This window comes from Pleurodeles waltl, chromosome 2_2, assembly GCF_031143425.1.
Source record: "Pleurodeles waltl isolate 20211129_DDA chromosome 2_2, aPleWal1.hap1.20221129, whole genome shotgun sequence".
NCBI classification, from domain to species: Eukaryota; Metazoa; Chordata; class Amphibia; order Caudata; family Salamandridae; genus Pleurodeles; species Pleurodeles waltl.
Window position 1 is genome coordinate 302,088,538 of NC_090439.1, and position 20,226 is coordinate 302,108,763.

The window sequence follows — 20,226 nt, forward strand, 5'->3', positions numbered from 1 at the left end:
AGCCCTGTCCATTGATGATCATGGTCCCGTTAGAGAAAGGTATATACTTTTAACCAGAAGTTGCCACACTATGAATAAATCATTTTAATAGTAGTGCTCCATACAAGAGTGTCAGTCTGAAGGTCTGAAAATAATGAATGCTTCTGGTGCTCGTAACAACTCAAGTAATTAATACATTTACTGGATTTATACTTCCGCAAAAGCACCAGTTGCAGGTTTGAAGTTTCTTAAAATAGCTTGGGTGATTAATCTCTATCTGCTGCCAGTGCACTGCAAGTATCAATTTATATTGTATCTAAAATAGGTTAGTTGGTTAATTCTGTTGTTGCTGATGAGTCTTTGTGGAACATGTTACAGTCCTGATAAAATAGCTCAGTGAGTTATCCATCCACATAAAGAAGCTGCATGTGACATGCAAAGCAAGAGTCTGGATCCTTGCAGGTTTTTACTCAGGAGGATCAGTCGGGTAGTAACAAACACCATTATGGTACGTCTTAAACATTTCTCAGAACAATAACCTCTGGATGGTAACTCTGTGTGAACTTATATGTTTTCTTTTCTCCCACCATGTGCAGCAGATTGAATTGGATCTTTCCTGACTTCTGCTTTCACTTGACCTCGCTTTTTGCATCTACGTACGGGTGTTTTTAATGTGGAAGGGTTCATGTCAAAAGGTGGTGGAATCAAAAGGAAGTGTTGTGATGAGGAGCAGAATCAACGACAAAAGGTGGCGGAGTCAATAGAAAGTGTCAATAGGAAGTGTCTTGATGAGTATCAGAATCAATGACAGTCAACTCTTGTTCTGTCAGGACATATGCATTAATTTTAAAATCGCTGTTCCCAAATAAGGACAATGTGTAAGTAAAACAGTTTTGACTTCCTCAATTTGTTACTAACAGACTGACTTTTAAGATACTTCAGTGAGGTAAGGAACTTTCTGCACATACCTATGTCTAACCAGAAAATGTCTGCTTATATTACAGGTAAGATAGCTCAGGTGGAGAGGATAGGGTGTTACAGTCAGCTGCTGACTTTGGAACTAGAGGACCACGTCTGAATCTCAGCATCAGCTCAACATCCTGTGATTCTGAGCAAAGCTCTTAATCTACCTTTGGCTCAAAAAATTAGTTTGACCTCGGGTAATGTCACTGGTCCTCATGTAAAGCGCTCCAATACCTTTGGGTTGAGTTTGTGCTATATAAAACTGCATATAAAAGAAAAAAAGGTGTTTAATGCACTTCATGGTGAGATCTATGTGTAATCCTAATCAGAGGTGTGAATCGCAGAATATTTTAAAGGGCTAATATGTATACGCAGAGCAATGCATTCAGCTTGTAGGTCACATAATTATACTTGGTACAATAGAACAGTGGGTTTATGTGGCTGCTGCAGAGATCCTTGTGCAACCTGCAGGTGATAAGCTTCAATTGTGGTAAAACAGTTGAGGGAATTTTATGCTCTCTGCAAACAACTCCATATGACATGCAATATAACCAGATGTTACTATTACCAAGATTACTGTTGCTATTTTTAGTCTATGGCTAGGATAGCAGTGACAACTCTTATGTATCTTGCTAAGACACACAAGTGCACAATATTTTTTTAATGTGTTTGTCTCCTGGCAATACATACCATGACACAATGGGGGTGATTCTGAGCTTGGCGGGCGGCGGTAGCCGCCCGCCAAGCGGGAACCGCCAGAAGACCGTACCGCGGTCAAAAGACCGCGGCTGTCATTCTGGGTTTCCCACTGGGCTGGCGGGCGACCGCCGAAAGTCCGCCCGCCAGCCCAGCGGGAAACACCCTTCCCACGAGGACGCCGGCTCAGAATTGAGCCGGCGGAGTGGGAAGGTGCGACGGGTGCAGTTGCACCCGTCGCAAATTTCAGTGTATGCTAGGCAGACACTGAAATTCTTTTTGGGGCCCCCAGGGGCCCCGCGGCACCCCCTACCGCCATCCTGTTCCCGGCGGGAGAACCGCCAGGAACAGGATGGCGGTAGGGGGTTTCAGAATCCCCATGGCGGCGGTGCGCGCTCCGCCGCCATGGAGGATTCTCAAGGGCAGCGGAAAGTCGGCGGGACACCGCCGACATTCCGTTTCTGGCCGCGGCTCAACCGCCGCGGTCAGAATGCCCAGCGGTGCACCGCCAGCCTGTTGGCGGTGCTACCGCGGTCGTTCGCCCTGGCGGTTTTTACCGCCAGGGTTAGAATGACCCCCAATGTGTCTTTGCTCCCCCGATGGGCAGCTAGGCTGGAGGAGCTGTGAAGTTCCAATTGGACTCAGTTTAAGCTCTGGCACCTGCTACCTGCCCATGAATACCTTTTATAATGAGAATTGTGCTTGACCATGAAGATGAGTGTTTGCAGCCAGATCATCACAGAGAAGGTAAGGTTGCCTGTATGCGTCCTGCAGGCTACTCTTTCACACTACACACCCACACATCATTGAACATGTGGGTGCCACTGCATTGACTGTGTGCTCTTATGCTCCACTGGTACATAGGTAGAAGGATTTGCTCAAACCATGCCAAGAGACCTGATTCAGGTGGAAGACTCCCAATTTTTTAGGCCAAAAATGGCTTTAGTGAAGGTGCTCTTACCTAAAATTGTCCCTGCTACAATAGAAGTCAACATTCCCTTACTTTTCTTTTCAAAATCTCCCACCTTCCTGTTGTAAGATGTTGGTATGTATGTTGCTGTTCCCAGCATGGATGCAGCTCAAAAATAGCTGACTCCATGGATGTTAGAAGTAGGGGTGCCGGGGTGCTGCAGCCCTCCAAAATAAACATGTTGGTGGTTGGGAATGAATGAGCAAGAAAGATGCCTTTAAATTTGGTTTTCAAAGACAGAGGTAAAAAGTCAGACCTATTCTTTTAATTTATAGATTGTTGTTTACTTTTTTCTCTTACTACAAAGTGAGAGGATTTTGTATACTAAACTATCTGACCATCTTTCTGGGGAGTGTAAGTCCTATGTGAATCAGGCCCATAGATTTTAATAGGATCAAAACAAATTGAGACACTTTATTTGGTGATGTGCAAATGATAAAAATTGCTTTCCACACATTATATATATATAGTTTGTGTGCATTGTTATAGCAGTAAAACTACGTCAGTCCAAACATTATGCAAGGAAAATGTACTGTCTGTAAATGACAGTACTATCAAACTGTGGTTCAGAAATATATTTCCAACACGCACCTAGGTATCACACCCTAGGTATCACACCCATACCACTCTATTGGTGAATGGGCTCAGCTCATTTGTTTTACTTGTTTTTTGTGTGAAGCCTGAATTTTTCACAAACCCTAAGACTTTAGTGATGTAACATTGATGGCAGCACCCTGAAAAATCCCACTCGAATAATTTTTCAGGACAGTGTTTAATTTGTAAATAAAAATGTGCCAGTGCTCAAAGTCCCCCTCTTAAAGACACGGCTGCTGCAATTAAATGTGCGATCAGGTAATTCGGAGGCAGCGTAATCGGGCTTCATTAATCCATTTACAGCCACTCCCTGCCCCTTCAGCTCATACTTGCAGCTTCCTGCTTTTCCCCTTTCTGACTTTTTAGGTTTTTCACTTCCTCTGTCTTCCGATATGTGTCTTTTGCTCGCAGTAAATGCCTGATGCAGAAAACTAAGTGCCGTCCTCAAAAAAGAAGTGCTGGTGCTCCCACCGGAAACAACAAGCACGAATTAAGCACTGGTTCAGGCACCACTAGCTGACACAACCAGTCTGGTCTGCTCCTAATCCACTCCTGTCACCTGCCTGCCCCCACGGTGCTTGCTGGGAAACCTCAGGCTCACCCCTCCTCTCACCTCAGATATTACAGGCTAGCCTACGCCTATGTAAAGCAAAATTTAAATAGAATACACTCCATAATCTGCAAAACATATATATGGAAAACGTTAACTATATCTTATTTTGGTGCAAATGTGCCTGTACGGGGATAGGGAATACAGCGGCAGTTGGTGCTTCCTAAATCAGATGTCGGTAGTGCGCAAAATCCTCAGTGGGCATTTTAGTAGCTTATTTCCCAGCGCCTGCAGGAGAGACCACAGCCAGGAGAACTCCGATGCTGATTGTAGCGCTGAGTTTACGGGCAGTCGGCGCCGACTGGCTACTGCCAGTCCTGCCTCTGGAGAGCGGAGTACACACAGTCCAAAGGTGAAAGCTAGAGGGAATCGTTACGTGTCAGTGCTATTTGCGTGGTGCGCGGGCAATCCCAGCTCCATCTGCTATCGGATTCGCATTTTTTCACAGCAAAAGGAAGCACGTGAAGAGAAAATGAAAGTAAACCACTGTCACTTCCTGTCAAAGTAAAAAGGGAAAATCAAGATGAAACGAGCATAGTTCTGAACTCCTTCAGTGGCAAGAGGGTACATTGTTCGAGGTAAGCAAAATGTTTCCTCATATCTGATGTTGGGTTTGAGTGCCGTCTTTGGTAAACTTATATTTGTTCACAAAACTCTCAAACTATCTGTCTCGAATTCAAACATCCGTGAGCGCGACTGACCTTACATGCCATACAACAGAGATGTTCTTTTGTTATATATGGGACTAATATTAGTTATTTTGCCAACAGCCTTCCATTATAGGCAGTTGGCTTGTATTTGAACAAGTGCAGTAAAATAATCTCGCCTAGCTCAGTTTCTGTACTCTTTCAAACATCGCCATTATGCCAGCTTTAAAATGTCGCCTTTACTCCGAGCACCTTTCGCAAGTGATAATTCAGGTGGGAATTAAGATAAAATAGATAGCCGCTCCCTTCTCAGCGTGTATTCAAAATGTATGTGCCTCCGCTCTGGGACGCCCTCTACTTCGTTATAATGCATATATGACAACTAAAAATCTCCTACGATTATCTGTGAAAATGGCTTAAAAATTATTGCCACAAATATGTTTATTTTGTTTTTATTTGGAGAATGAAAAATACCATTTAATCAGGTATCGGACTTTGTACAAGTGTAATAAAAAAAGCAAAATGGAAAGATAAGAGGATTCAGTCAAAAAAGAACGTTTTAACGAAATAACAAGCAGAAGAGACAGAGTCTAAACAATCATTGGCAATATCAACAGGTTTGACTTGTGAATGAAAGATCCCTTTGTTCCATTGATAGGTTTAGGGACTCAATAAGTAATCATACATGCACCGTCACTCATCTTTTCTCTCATTTATCCACTCACTGACTCAACCGCTGACTCAATTCTCCCTATGACACAACCACAATATATATATTTTTTTAATTCAACAACGTATGCTATTCAAATTAGATGAAAACGAGTGAAAAAAAGAAAACATGCTTCTGTCTAAAGACGGTGGGCACAAGCTTGCAGCAATGAAGCTAAACATAACAGTGAGTGTCGTTTTTGGTGAGGTATTGTAAAAAGTCCATTGTTGCTTTATATAAAGTTCCACCATGGCCTTCATATGTAGAACCAAATGTGTTGGGCATCTTGGAAGGGTAAAATAATGATACACTATGGGCAATAGCGTTCGATAATGTTCTGCTGGTTTAGAAAATTTGGCCACGTGTGATGAGGCACACTGCCGATGAAAGGAGCGGCAAGCAAGTGACCCATTAGCACTGGTTGGAGAGCTGTAGTATTCTCTAAAGAAGCATTAAGATAACAAGCATTTTCAATGCACAGGGTCTCGCATTTGCTTGAGTTAGAGCTATTAGCGTTGTAAAGAAAAAAAACACAGTGCGATCTCACTATATAAAATGCATTGCGATTGCGTAAAATAAACAGATAAAGTAGTCTGGACCCCAGGCTGAAAACATCGAGCCTCGTATGTTTTTTGTAGTTTACCGGTGCCGTGTAGGTGCTTCAGTGCCCATTCTGACCTCGGCGGTAAAGCCGCGGTCAGAAAAGGGGATCCGGCGGTTTCCCGCCGGAATACCCCTGGCAGGGCTGAACCTCCATGGCGGCGCTGCTTCCCGCCAGCCTGTTTCTGGCGGTTTTGACCACCAGGAACAGGATGGCGGGAACAGTTGTCGTGGGGGCCCCTGCACTGCCCATGCCTCTGGCATGGGCAGTGCAGGGGCCCCCTAACAGGGCCCCAGCATGATTTTCACTGTCTGTATAGCAGACAGTGAAAATCGCAACGGGTGCAACTGCACCCGTCGCACCCCTGCAACACCGCCGGCTCCATTCGGAGTCGGCCTCTGTGTTGCAGGGCCTTTCCCGCTGGGCCGGCGGGCGCCCGAGCGCCCGCCGGCCCAGCGGGAAAGCCAGAATGGCCTCCGCGGTCTTTTGACCACGGAGCGGCCAAATGGCGGTGACCGCATGGCGGGCGGCTACCACCGCCCGCCGCGGTCAGAATGACCGCCATAGTGTGTTAACAATCTGCTGTAGAGTCTTGGCTAGAGTTTTGGCTTTACTATGTGTTTTCACAATAAAACAAGCCAGGTTTACTGTCTTTATTATAACTCTTTATAATTAATATACTGGACCTATGGCACCATCTGTTATCATTGGCTTGTCACCATAACCATCTCAGGCTTACTGTACTGAGTGTAAGTACACCAAAACATCAAAACCTTCACCTACTACAGTAATCAGTGAATTTCCTTGTTACAAAATTCCTGCCTACTGACTTTAGCACAGTGTAATCACATTCCATCCTTAAAAAAATATTACCTAGCATATGATTTTTGCATTAAGCAGGGCAGGTCTATTAGCTTTGTTAAAACGTTTCATAATGAACACCTCAAACCTACGAAATGTGGCCTGATGAAGCCTATATCCTTTACTGTACCCAACAACAGCCTATAAGTGCACATCACCCCGTCTCAACAGGGCCTAACAAGAATTATCACAATGAGAAACCCCAGGGTTTGACAAAGGATGACCAACACGAAAACCCTTGCTTACAGTGCACCAATAAGGTCTATAGCTTTTCACTGTAACCATCTCAGGCCTACAATATTGACAAGGCAACCATCAAGCACACAGTCATAAAATTAGAAAAGTATAAAAAATTACATTTGGCTAGACAAAACACAATCCCTCCTAAGAGGGTCTAACAAGGATTCTCACAGACCATACATTCTATATCCATGATTTGTCAAATGATTTAACCAGCACTAAAACCCTTGCCTACTACAATAATGTGTGCAATTCAAATAAAATTCCCATCTGTAGGCTTTAATACAGAGTAGCAGCAAACCACACTTAAATGTCTATTGACTTTTACTAATCGCTTTCACAATAAATATATCAGGCCTACCGGCAGTATGATACCACTTCCTAATAAACAGATCGGGCCTGTAGTCACAATCATGGGCTTGCCACCATAACAATCTTTGCTCATACTGTATAGGATCTAAGTTTTGCCCCAAGCCAAAGTGTGCAATACAAGCTGTTGTTTTACTGGAAGTAAATAAATGCAGCCCAATCAAATCCTATACTCAATGGAACCAACACTTGGGTGGAGCCTATGCCCCATCTCTTAGTAGTAGTCTGAAAGCTCCTTCTTGTTGATCACATAAGGGCAGGCGACAGCTGCATTGGCAATACATACCTGTAGTTTAGGGTAGCCACAGGCGGACCACACTACTCTTGAACACAAAACTGCATTCTGAAGTTAAAGTTAATGATGGAAGGACAAGGTGCTGGGATTGCTATACATTCCTCAAGATTGCTGTCCTTCACTTGTGCTTCTGCCAAAGAAAAGCAGACACCATAAATTATCTGGTTATCTTAGACATTTCAATAGCATTACAATGCCTCCCCACCGAAAGCTCAAGCTCAGGCCACCACACTGGTGGTTGTCCAGGCACCTGAATAAATAAACAAAATAATCACAGCTTTGCGGAGGGAAAGCCTGTGTTCTGTGGAAGCACACGTTTACCCAAGCATAATATCTGCTCGTTTACCAACATCTGGCTGTAGCAAAAGCCCTCACTGTAGTACTCATGAAAGCTCTTTTTTGGGTTGATCACACTGTATCCAGCGACAGCTGCACTGTGAAGCCTGGCCTAAAAAAGCTAAATATTTAGTGCAATTAATGAGTTTACCTCATAACTAGTCAAATAATTTTGAAACAGTAGTTATCCTCCCATTTATATTTCGAAGCTTAAGTGGGTTGATTTGTTTTTTAATGTAAGGACAGGACCCCCTCCAGAGAATTAATTTTAGGTGCTGGTATTTGAAATAGAATGCTAAAAACGTTTGAAATATATAAGTGCTGCAAAAAAAAGTCTGAATTGCATCTTCACTCTCATCATAGCTGCTAACCAGAGGACTTACACATTTGTCAAGAGCGTCTCTAAGATAAGGGATGATGAAATTGGCTTACTTTTTTGATTAACAATAAGCATAATTCTTGCCAGCATAATGAGGTTTATGCATACTACATGTGGGCAATTGCATGGGTGAAAGTTATACATTTGTTATGCCCTTGTGTACAAAAAACAGTGGAGTAGAATATGACCCAGAGTAATTTCCAGTAGCTGAGAATAATTTAAGAATTCCACCCATCATCTTTTTGCTTTTCCCCTCCATATAAAGCACACCTGCAGTAGCAGTACAATTACATCGTCCATATAGTTTGTATGTTATGTGGTGGATACTGTAGTGAAGCTCATGTGGGCAAACCAGATATTTAGTTCCACAAGACATTTTCTGCTCAAACCAGGACTTCTATAAGTAAAATTAACACAATGGTCTAAGCACTAGGAAAAATAAAACTACATAAAATACATGTATCTCGACAATCTGGGTTTACCCTTGAGTTAAAACAATTACACACACCTCTTTATAATATGACATGCTCTGCTAATTCTTGGAAAGATGGCTGCTAAGTGGACAGTAGTGGCGACGGGTAGTGAAAGTGATTCCAGGGCTATCTCAAAGAGTGGCAGAGGTTGCATTATGCATCAAGCACCCACATTTTCCAGGGCATCACTATCCTCTCTCCTTCACCAAACGTTATTCATAGATTTGAAAACGAAAGGAAATCTGCCACCTTTGTAAATAATTGAGGCAGGCTACGTGGCTTTACCATTAGATGGTGCCAGACAACACTTTTCCCAGGTACTACATTTATTTAAAGGTTTAAAAATGTGTGCTTATTGCACTGGCCAAAAAATGGAAGATGAGCCAAGAGATCCTCTGCTTGGGCCTTGTGGTGAGGTGCCAGAGGGCTGCAGCACACTGCGTGTACAGGCTGTGGCGTGCCCCGTGGCAGAGACGACACAGAACTCCAGGTTCTATTTGCGGCTCAGCAAGTAACAAACTTAGCCAAGCCCAGTTCGCCTTTATTGAATCCCCCTCTTTCTGAGGGACCAAACCATTGTTACGGGAGAAGCAGGAGGTCTCACTAGAGCTCTCCCCTCTCTCTCAGACATGTGGCATAGTACATTCCTCCCCAACTTTAATACCCATCAAACAAATCAAGCCAAACCAAATAAAACAACTTCCCAAAAGCCTGGACATTTTGCAGAGTTGTATAGCTACCATCAAAAGCCAGTCAGTGTTCTCTCCTGTCAGGAGCTCGGCCAGGCCTGTGGATGGGGCTGGGTTGTGCCTTAGATGGTACCAGGGATGAGTGGTTATTCCCTTCCTTTCGCCACTCCTCCGTTGTCCGTGCTGCTTGGCTGCTGGCTCCATCTGACCCAGAATCTCGGGATCCCTGCAACGGTGATGGGGACGGTGTAACTTCCCTGTCACCATCATTCTGTGGCCTGCTGGGTGACAGGGACTGTGGCCATCCAGCTGCCTCAATAAAAGAGTCCTGACTGTCCTCCTGTGTCCTGCCTTGTTCTACTTCTCCTCGCACTTTTCTGAAAAAGGACACATTCCTGGTTACAGTCTCACCTGCTTGCCTAGCAGTTATTAGAGTGCCTCATCTTTTAACCACTTTCCCTGGCCGTTGTTCGAATGGTAGTGGTGAATTTGCTGCCAGGATAGCAATCCTGGACAAAAAACCAATCACCCATTTGGATGGGACTCAGACGTGCTTGCTGAGTTACATTGGCCTGTCAAATTGTCTTTTTCCGTTTGTGACCGTTTGTGAAATACTTCTTGATCCTCAGTGGGAGTTGGTGTTTACTTAGGGTAGTGAGTAATGGAATCATTGAGGAATTCTCCCAGGCTAACATGCGCTGGGGCTTCTCCTGTTGTCGAATGTGGTGTCTGGAGACATTCACATAGAAAGCTGTATATTGCTCTCTCGTTGGGTTGACTCTCTCCATGAGCAATCTGGATGACCTTGTTGAGGGTCATCATGAACCGCTCCACCTCTCCATTGGCCTGTGGCCATCTAGGGGGTACTTTTCTGTGTAGGATGCCCCACTCTTGTAAGTAGTCTTTGAATTCTTGCCCCTGGAATGGGGGTCTGTTGTCAGTCCTGATGATGTGTTGGTTCCAATGAGTGACTATTATTTTCTCTAGTTTGGTGATGGCTTCAGTGAGGACTGCGAATTCACGACTTTCATGATGACAAGTGCATGTCTGCCAACAGGTAGGTGTCCAAAATCAGCACTGGCAGCCTCCCATGGCTGGCGAGGACCTCCCTCTGTAATCTCCAGTATGGGTGGCTCTGGTGGACTAGCCACTTGGTACCAGTGGCAGGACCGAACGGCTTGCTCGACCATGGCATTTGTGCTAGAAAACCACATTTTGTGCAGAGCTGATTATTGGTTTTCGTTATTCGTTGATGTCCATGATGGGCTAGCTCAACTACACGCTGAGTGAGACTGGTAGGAATGACTAGACGAGGCCCACGTAACAGACATCCACTTTGGTCTGTTGATAGTTCATGTTGAACATGTAGCAGAAATTCAAGTGTCCTTCTTGCCTCTGCAGTCTTTTGAGAGAGACTAGACGTTCGTCTGCAGCACTGTCAGAGCCAGCTGTAGGTACTCATCTTCTTTGGTAGCCTGTTGCAGGGTTACCATAGATATTTGAAGCGGGCGTGAGCATTCTGTTGTGAAATGCCCATAGGTCTCTGTTGCTTCGGCCTCATCGTGGGGTGTGACTTCTCAAGGGTGTCCTGAGAGGTAGTCGGCTGCTTTATTTGATCTGGGTCGATATTCCACACGGCAGTCGTTCTCCTGCAGTTGCAGCATCCTCTTCTCAATACTGGGAGGTGGCTTAGATGCAGGTCTCTGAAATAAAGGTATTAGTGGCTTGTGGTCTGTCGTGACAATAAAGGGGTGCCCATACACCTAGAAGTGAAAGTGCCTGCAAACCCAGTGCACTGCTATGGCCTCCTTTTCGATTTGCAAATACCGCTGTTCGGTATCAGTGAGTACTGACTCACATGCGGGTGCCTACTCCGCTCACCTTGGGACTGTTGTTGTGTGAGCACCGTTTTGTGCGCTTTTGGACTGGCATCTACGGCGATATTTTTGGGCCTTGCAGGGTCAAAATAGGCCAAGGTGGTGTCGGCCGATAGCGCTTCCTTGGAGCACCAAAAAGCTTCTTCCACTGTGGGGCCCCACATCCACAAGGCATTCGCTTTTGTGAGTTCTCTTAACAGTTGGGTTAAGCTGGTGAAGTCAGGAATGAACCGTTCACAGAAGTTGACCATTCCTAGGAAGCTCCTGACATCTGAGGTGTTGGAGGGAGCCGGTGCGACTTGCACATCTCTAACTTTGTCCAGGGCACTCTTTGGTAGATACATTTCTTCGGCTAGAAACTCACACTTCTCCCAATGTAGTGTGAAGGCAGCATCACGGACTCTCCGAAGGGCATTGTGCTGCTGTCATGGTGTTCGCTCAGGGACTTTGCATAAATTAGAATATCGTCACTCACGTTGAGGACTCCTGGGAGCCCTGTTAGTATTTTCTTGATGGTGTTCTGGAATATTTTGGCAGTGCTGGAGATGCCGAAGTTGAGGCAGTGGTAGCATCGTAGACCCATGTGAGCCAAGAATGTTGTGGTGTACTGTGAATCCTCATGCAGGGGTAGCTTATGATATCCAGACTACAGGTCAATTTTCAAGAACCACTGAGCTCCAGCGAGTTTGCCATCCATGGTGGGTGTTATATGTCGTTTCTGCCAAATCCCGGCATTCGGTAACCTTATATCAACACAGATTTTGACTTCCCCGGGTTGTTTAGATTTTCTGGTGATGACGATCAGAGAGACCCACGGAGTGGGCCCCTTTGGATTGACTTGTCGATGTGAAGTTTGACTTCTCTTCCTTTGAGACAGCTGAAGCCCTTGAAGATGTTCTCGCACTCATGTAGAATATCAGCTATCTCTTCTTTCTGTACTTCCAGAGCGAAGGATATCAGCTTCAGCTTTTCTATGGTTTGCCCGCTGAGCAGAATGTTTGTTCCACCTTGGGCATATATACAGTCATGTTGACTTCCATCTTACAGTGTAATATGGTTGTCTGGAAGTATCCTACAAGCAGTATGGGTTTGGCTGGCCATAGGCAAGCACCCAAACTTTTTCTTTGTGTAGCTTGGGGCGGTACTTCAAGGACGAGTGTGTTTCCTCAGACATCAGTTTAATAAATGCCCCAGTGTCAATGGTCACTGTGACCTGCTGGCTGCATATCATTATTTGGCAATTTAAGAGTGTCCGACTAGTTTGTCCCTTGGCTCCGAGCTCGAAGACAAATGAACAGCGTAGCTGTCATCATTGTCTATATCTTTGATGTTAGAAATGGGGTCTTTGGTTGGCAGTCAGGTTACCCCCTGTCCAAGCAAGGACCCTCACTCTAGTCAGGGTAAGTCACACTCAATCCAAATTATCCTGTGCCCACCCTCTGGTATCTTGGCACTGAGCAGTCAGGCTTAACTTAGAAGGCAATGTGTAAAGTATTTGTGCAATAAATCATGCAATTGCACAGTATAAACACCACACAAGTACATCCCACAGGAATCAAGAAATATAGAATATTTATCTGGTTAAAGTAAGGTCAAAACGATCAAGATTTGATAAATACAAGTGGAGATATCACTTTTGTAATGATAAATATAGTCTTTAGAGCGTAAAAAGCAATAAGTGTCTCTTGCAAGCACAAAGTACCTGGTTTGCATCTAAATTATACCCACGGGACCGCAGAGGAGGAGATGCGTGGAAAACTCAGAGGTGTGCGTCATTTTCTCCGGGTGCACACAGTCAATGCTTTTTTCCGCCACAATGGCTTTGCGTTGCGCAGACTTGGATCCTCTTTGGGTTGCGGGGTATTTGGATGCCCCGGATGGATGCAGAGAAATCATGGGTGTGCAGGGCGATGTCACATGAGCTGCGTTGATCCTGATGGCGATGCGGGGAAATTTCTGTTGCACAGCAGGCGCTACATCATTCCTGCTTGGCTACGCTTCGATCCAGTGGGCCATGCGTCGAAGTTCCGGTTGCCACGCTGGCACTGTGTCGATCTCCACTCGGGGAGCCGGGCATGTGTCGTTCCAGTTTGGCGTTGCAGTGATTTTCTCACCGCAGGACAGGCTGTGCGACGATTCCAGAGGCTGTGCCTCGATTGTCGCAGCACAAGGAGTTCTTTGCAGAGATGAAGTCTTTTTGGCCCTGAGACTCCAGAAAACAGGAGGCAAGCTCAATACAAGCCCTTGGAGAGCACTTCTCAGCAGAGGCAGAGGGCAGTAAGGCAGCAGGGCAACAGCAAGGCAGCAGTCCTTTTCAGCAAAGCAGTCAGATGAGTCCTTTGGGCAGCCAGGCAGCTTCTCTTAGAAGGTTGCAGGTTCTGATTCAGAGTTCCTTTCCCAGTAGGTATCTTGTCAAGAAGTGTCCGAGTTAGTAGGGTCAGAGGCCCTTTTTAAATACCCAAATGTGTCTTTGAAGTAGGGGAGACTTCAAAGAGTGGCTTAGAAGTGCACAAGGTTCCCTTTCAGTTCTATCCCCATATGCCTGGGTCCCAGTAGGGGGTTTGGCAGTCCATTGTGTGAGGGCAGGCCACTGTCCTTTGACATTTAAGTGTCAGGCCCTCTACCCTCCCAGGCCAGGAAGACCCATTCAGTATGCAGATCTGTTCAGGTGTGACTGAGCATCCTGTGTTTGGGGTTGGCTGGTTGAAATGCACAAGGGAGCTGTCAACTAACCCAGCCAGACATGGATTGTAAGGCACAGAAGGATTTAAGTGCAGAAAAATGCTCACTTTCTAAAAGTGGCATTTCTAAAATAGTAATAATAAATCCAACTTCACCAGTCAGCGGGATTTTTGGATTAACATTCTGAACATGCTAAATATGACCTTGGTACTCATTTCAGATCAGAATCTACCACTCAAACTGTATATGAGGGTAGCCCTAATGTTAGCCCGTGAAAGTAGCAGGCCTCACAGCATTGTAAAACAAATTTAGGAGTTTTACACTACTAGGACATATAAACTACACAGGTACATGTCCTGCCTTTTCCCTACATAGCACCCGGCCCTTTGGGTTACCTAGGACCTACCTTAGGGGTGACTTATATGTAGAAAAAAGGGGAGTTTAAGGCTTGGCAATTACTTTTAAATGCCAAGCCGAAGTGGCAGTGAAACTGCACACACAGGCCCTGCAGTGGCAGGCCTGAGACATGGTTAGGGGGCTACTTATGTGGGTGGTACAACCAGTGCTGCAGCCCACTAGTAGCATTTAATTTAGAGGTCCTGGGTACATGTAGTGCACTTGACTAGGGACTTACAAGTAAATTAAATAAGCCAATTAGGTATGAGCCAATGTCATCATGTTTTAAGGAGAGAGCATATGCACTTTAGCACTGATTATCAGTGGGAAAGTGCGCAGAGTCCTAAAGCCAGCTAAAATGAGGTCAGAAAAAGAGAAGGAGAAAGGCAAAAAGATTGGGGGTGACCCTGGAGAAAGGCCATTTCCAACATATCCCCCTTCCATCCTAAAGCCAGGGTAGGCTAATCACCACTCTTATGGACTTCCCTGCTTAAGGCGATAGATCCTGGACAATGGCCCACTACTGCTGGGGCACTTGCCAGTTCTACGCCTTTCTAAACTCAGTGAGGCTCCTCTGTCTATACTCTCTGGGGCCACTGAACTGGCCCATGGGGATCCATTTTCCTCATCTGAGGACCCCATCTGTGAAGCTCCTAACTTTAATTTGGGGGTGACCCTGGAGAAAGGCCATTTCCAACAAGGTCCTTCGAGCTTCAGTCAGTTAGATGCTGCACTGGCAGCAAATCACAGATGGGTCTCAAAGTGAGGTGCAGGCTGGTGGACTGGGATTGGGAATGCATGTAGGATTCAGCGCCTCTGAGGTGAAGAAGAATTTATGAAAAGTATGGTCAATCAGTTTTCGGGTCATTATAAGGTACAGGAAGAATGCTTCGGACTAAAGGACTTTTCCCTGTACTCGAACAAGGAGTAATGCGATATGCCCATAACACTTTTAACCCCCATATGTAATGCCTAAATATGGCAGAGTCCCCAAACACATGCCAAAGTCTCTTTCGATGACAGAATACCTCTCTTCCGCCAAGGAGAGCACGTGACGCAAAAACTACAAACCATTCATTGCCATTTTCATCAGTTTGCGAAAGTATGGCTCCCAACCCTTTTTTGCTGGTAGAGAGGTATTCTGTCATCGAAAGAGAGACTGGCAGAGAGGGATTCTGCCATCGAGAGACCTTGGCATGTGCTTGGCATGTGTTTGGGGACTCTGCCATTTTAGGCATTACATATGGGGGTTTAATGTGTTGGTGAAAACAGATCACAAACCATTGACAAAGGTGTTGACTACAACAGGTTTACAGAGAGCTTCTCCACGTTTAGCACACATGTCTGTTAAGTTAGTAGACTTCAATTATGAGATCCAATATATTCCGGGTGTGAACAATAAGATAGCAGATTTTGTAAGCCATATGCCTTTACCAGCAGATGATAATGATGAGCATCTTATTGATGGGTGTGTTGCTGGCATATTTGATGAGGGTATGGAAGGTATTAATCTGGAAGAATGGAAAAGCCACATCAAAAAGGATGGTACAATGCAAAAAAATATAACATTGATTAATGAAGGCTGTCCAGATAGGAAAACCATGGACACCGAGTGCAGAGCATTTTGGAAAGTTTGTAATTAACTTAGCGTGGCTAATGGAATACTACTTAGGAGTGAGAGGTTTATACCACCATTTGGAATATGTGGAAGAATTTTGGATATATGTCACGAGGGACATTTAGGTATTTCCAAAACAAAACTGAGTCAAACAGAATTATTGGTGACCCGGCTCCGATAGTAACATTGATGGAATGGTCAGAGAATGCACAAAATATAATTGTTCTGATAAAGCTTTGAAAACATTTTGTCCACCATTGATTTTTGTCCCAGCATGTCCTGGGAAAGGATTGGGATTGATGTAATGAGCCCCATAGCGACTTGTGGAGCACAAAAGAAATGTATTAGTGTAGTAGTAGATAATTTTTCAAAATGGCCAGAAATTGATATAGTCAAGAGAGCGGATACAGAACATGTGGTAAAGTTTTTTAATAAGATATTTTTAAAAGAAGGGTTGCCCAAACAAATAATCTCCGATAATGGTCCAAAATTTACTTCTGAGTTATTTGGAGATTTTTTTTAAATGAATGAGATTTGTCGTAAAACCAGATCTGTCTACCATCCATCAGGAAATTGTTTGGTTGAATGCTTTAAGAGAGAGATTAAGGGTCTTTACAGATTGCTATAAGTAACAATTTGAAATGAGAATTGGAAGTGTTCCAAAGGTTATGGGCATATCACATTACTCCTTGTTCGAGTACAGGGAAAATTCATTTCGTCCTTGTGAGGAGAAGCGAACCATTAAGTAAAGAAATGGCATGGATGCAAACAACCAAACTGGCAGTTTGGTCTCCTGAGAGTATTGTTAAGAAAATGTGTGAGTCTAAAAAAACCTACAAAGACTACCATGATAAAAAGAAAAATGTCAAACTAGTACCAATTGTTGTGGGAGATTGGATGAAAGTGAAAAGGGATAAGATAGTTCAAAAAGGGATCAGTAAATTTTCTACACCCCTCAAAGTAAGTAAACTGTTTAGCAATATAGCTTTACGTAATAATGGAAAGGTGTGGCATTTAAGCAGATTGGAGAAATGTCTGCATGCTGTGCAAGGAGGTTTTCAATATCAAAATTCAGTAGAAGAGAGAAATAACGAAAGGTATGACTGGATGGATGATGTAGTTGATAAAGATATCATCCATGGAAATACTATTACTGGTAATGTGGGAAGTGAAACAGATAAAACTAATGGTTGTTCATCACAAAGGAGGTTGAATTTCAGTATTCTTAGAGAAAAACTCAAAAGAACTATTCGTAACCAAGAAAATATAACAATTATATTTGTTCATGATGGTGATTTGAATTGTAAATAAGCGTGCATTCAAACTATTAGACTTCATTTATGTTGTGATATATCTGATTTTTTGATATTTTTAATTTTTTTGTTATAGGTAAATATCCTACAAGAGTACTTTTCTTTTCAAAATATGTTGTATTTAGATACTTTGTTGGTCATTACAACCTCGGTGTTTTTTTGACAAGACCGCTGAGGGACCGCCGTGCGGAAGACCTCCAGTAGTGGCAGTTTGCCGCTCGGCGTATTATGACTGTTGGCTGCTCTCCGTCCTTTTTCCAACGGAGAGCCGCCAACAGCCTTACTGGCAGGCGGCGGGGAAGTGGAGGTTGCTCCACCTTCACCGCCACGCCAACAGAACACCGCCCACCGAATCACGTCCTGTGATTCGGCGTGGCGGTGTTCTGTTGGCGGTACGGTGTCAGTGGAGCAGCCCCCATGGCTCCCGTCCCCTCCCAGAGGATCGACGGAACACGTAAGTCGATCGTCCGTTAGGGGAGGGGGTGGGGGGTGTTGTGTGGGTGCATGGAGGTGTGCATCTGTGTATGTAGAGGGGGTGTGTGACTGCGTGTATGCTTGCGGGGGTGTTGCGTGTTTTGGGAATGAGTGCGTGTATGTCTGTGGGTATGTCTGTATGGATGTGTGCGTGTATGTTTGTATGTGGGTGTGCGTGTCTGACTGTGTGTGTGGATGTAGGCATGTATGTCGGTGTGTGTGCGTGTGTGTGTTGGTGGTGCCTGCGTGCGTGTCGTGTGTGTGTGTGAGTTCTGTGATGTTGGCGGTCGGGGTGGGGAGGGGGGCCCTGCCACTTTTGGGGGGGTGGCAGGGGTGGTGGGGGGTGTAGGGGAGGAAGTCGGGTGGCGGGTGGGGGAGACTCCTATCAGTGCCAGGGAAGGAATTCCCTGGCACTGATAGTGCTTACCGCCATGGATTTCATGGCGGTTCCAACCGCAGGAAATCCACGGCGGTAAGCCGGGTCAAAATACCGCCGGCGGTATAGTGACGGCCGCCGGGCTGGAGACCCAGGTCTCCAGCCCGGCGGTCGTCTCCACCCTGGCGGACGGAACGGAGAACCGGCGGATGACCATGGCGGTAACCGCCATGGTCATAATACAAAAAAAAAGGCCGCCAGCCTTTTGGCGGTCTTACCGCCGCTACTCCACCTTCCGCCAAGGTCATAATGATCCCCTTAATTTTGATTTTTAAAAGAGGGGAAAGGTGTGTGATGATGGAATTTGGAATGCACAGTGACATGTTCCATCATGGAACGGGGGAATGGAATGTGAGTGAAGAAGGTGGATATTAGGCAGTGGAGCAGCACAAAAGGATCGCTCTTCCTGTTTTAGTCTTGGTGTACATACCTGGGTTGAATAAAGAGGTAACTTCTACATCATCGAGTGCAAGCTTCATTTGCAAGAGGTAGTACAATTGCCAGGCTACCATTGGTGCTATTGCCTTGGACCAAGTTTTCTTTTTCTGCTAAGTGAGATTTGAAGTACAGAAAATATAGTTGCGAAGTTGTGTATTTATTTATTGATATTTTCTTTTGGGTGGGCCATGTTATGTTGAAGTCAGTTAACAGCAAAATAGAGAATGAGATTATGTAGAAAAATGCATGAACTATGTGCAAAAAGAGGCAAATTACATTACATTTTGAACTCAAGATTACAAGCTACATGTCCCAGAAAAAGGACTAAAGGATAGGTCAGACAAAACTATTTTTATTCACATATACAAAGTATAACAGGGTACTTGATTCAGAAATTAGATTAAATTCAGATATATACACTTCCGTACATATTAAGGAACTGGGCGCTAGGCATCAGGTTGTGATTGAATCAATATTTAGGTAGGTTATTTTCGGAGCTGATATCAAGAGGAAAGAAGTTCAAGGATTATATGGCTGTGTGGAAGTAGATTAGCACCGGAATTTGTTCTTTCATTCCCCTCTTGAAGGCAATGTGTGAAGGGGCCTTGTTCAGATCCCAGGTGCTGTCCAGGAAAATACCCTATTCAGAGTTTTTTGCTTTTTGAATTTCAGTGCAAGTCCATCTTCTTTTCAGTGTGTTTTTTCCAAGTACGTTCAGTTTTTAGGTCTTGCCTGCAGGCAGCACGCATGCGCTGTCATTTGGTGATAATCTAGTACTTACCATTGGTTGGCTTCTTCGTCACTTTCATTTCCTTGCTTCTGTTTGGTCAGCGGGTTCAGGCATCACTTCCTTTTCATATATTCAAACTTTCGATGGAGCAAGAACCAGATACTGATTAAGGTCTTTATTGGTCCCATTCCACTGCTCACACTCACACTGAGGTACTTTCTTTTTGTTCTTCGTCCGTCGTGAATGCTTTACGTCGGCATTGCTTCACCCATCATTAGCTTGCTCCATTGTTGCCTGTTTTGTCTTATTAGCTCCTTCATGAAAATCTCTCCCCTTTTCGATCTGTCGCCTAACCCCCTCCTGTTGTGCTCTCCTATGTAGTAGATACCAGAGGTATTAGATTTAGCATTCATTTCATGTAGCACAGTTGCATATTGTGGCATAATTAGTACAAACCTTGGCAAGGCCAACAAGTCTTGCCTATGTGTGAGATATTGCCAATATTTTCAGCCATGTTGTAGAGCATTGTTACTGCTGTGCAGGTTATAAAGAAACAGCGCTATGAGTATTTTTTTACTTTCTCAGTGATAGCGATTTTTTCAAAATAGCTTTTATAGTACTTTTTTATAACTCTTAGTCATGCTGCATGGCAGATATGCTGTTCTACAACATGGCTAAAAGACATTAGCAAAGCCAGTAGCTCTCACATATGTGAGACTTAATGCCTTTGCCAATGCTTGTTGAGTTAAGTAACTGGAGATAATGTGATGTACAGTTTTATGTGTTTTCATTGCACTCCTGAATATGCTGTGTTTGTTTGCAGAGAACTGACGAGATGTGTTCTATTTCTT

At 44.5% G+C, this 20,226-nt stretch overlaps 1 protein-coding gene across 1 annotated transcript in view; it reads left to right on the plus strand.

The window, feature by feature from the left end:
• The first annotated feature begins 4,028 nt into the window (after window positions 1-4,028).
• The window catches only part of OTULIN (OTU deubiquitinase with linear linkage specificity), a 337,117-nt gene continuing 320,919 nt past the window's right edge, over window positions 4,029-20,226 (plus strand). Inside the window, exon 1 of the mRNA XM_069219764.1 lies at window positions 4,029-4,390. The gene's annotated coding sequence lies outside the window, so the exon portion shown is untranslated. The remainder of the gene's footprint in view (window positions 4,391-20,226) is intronic.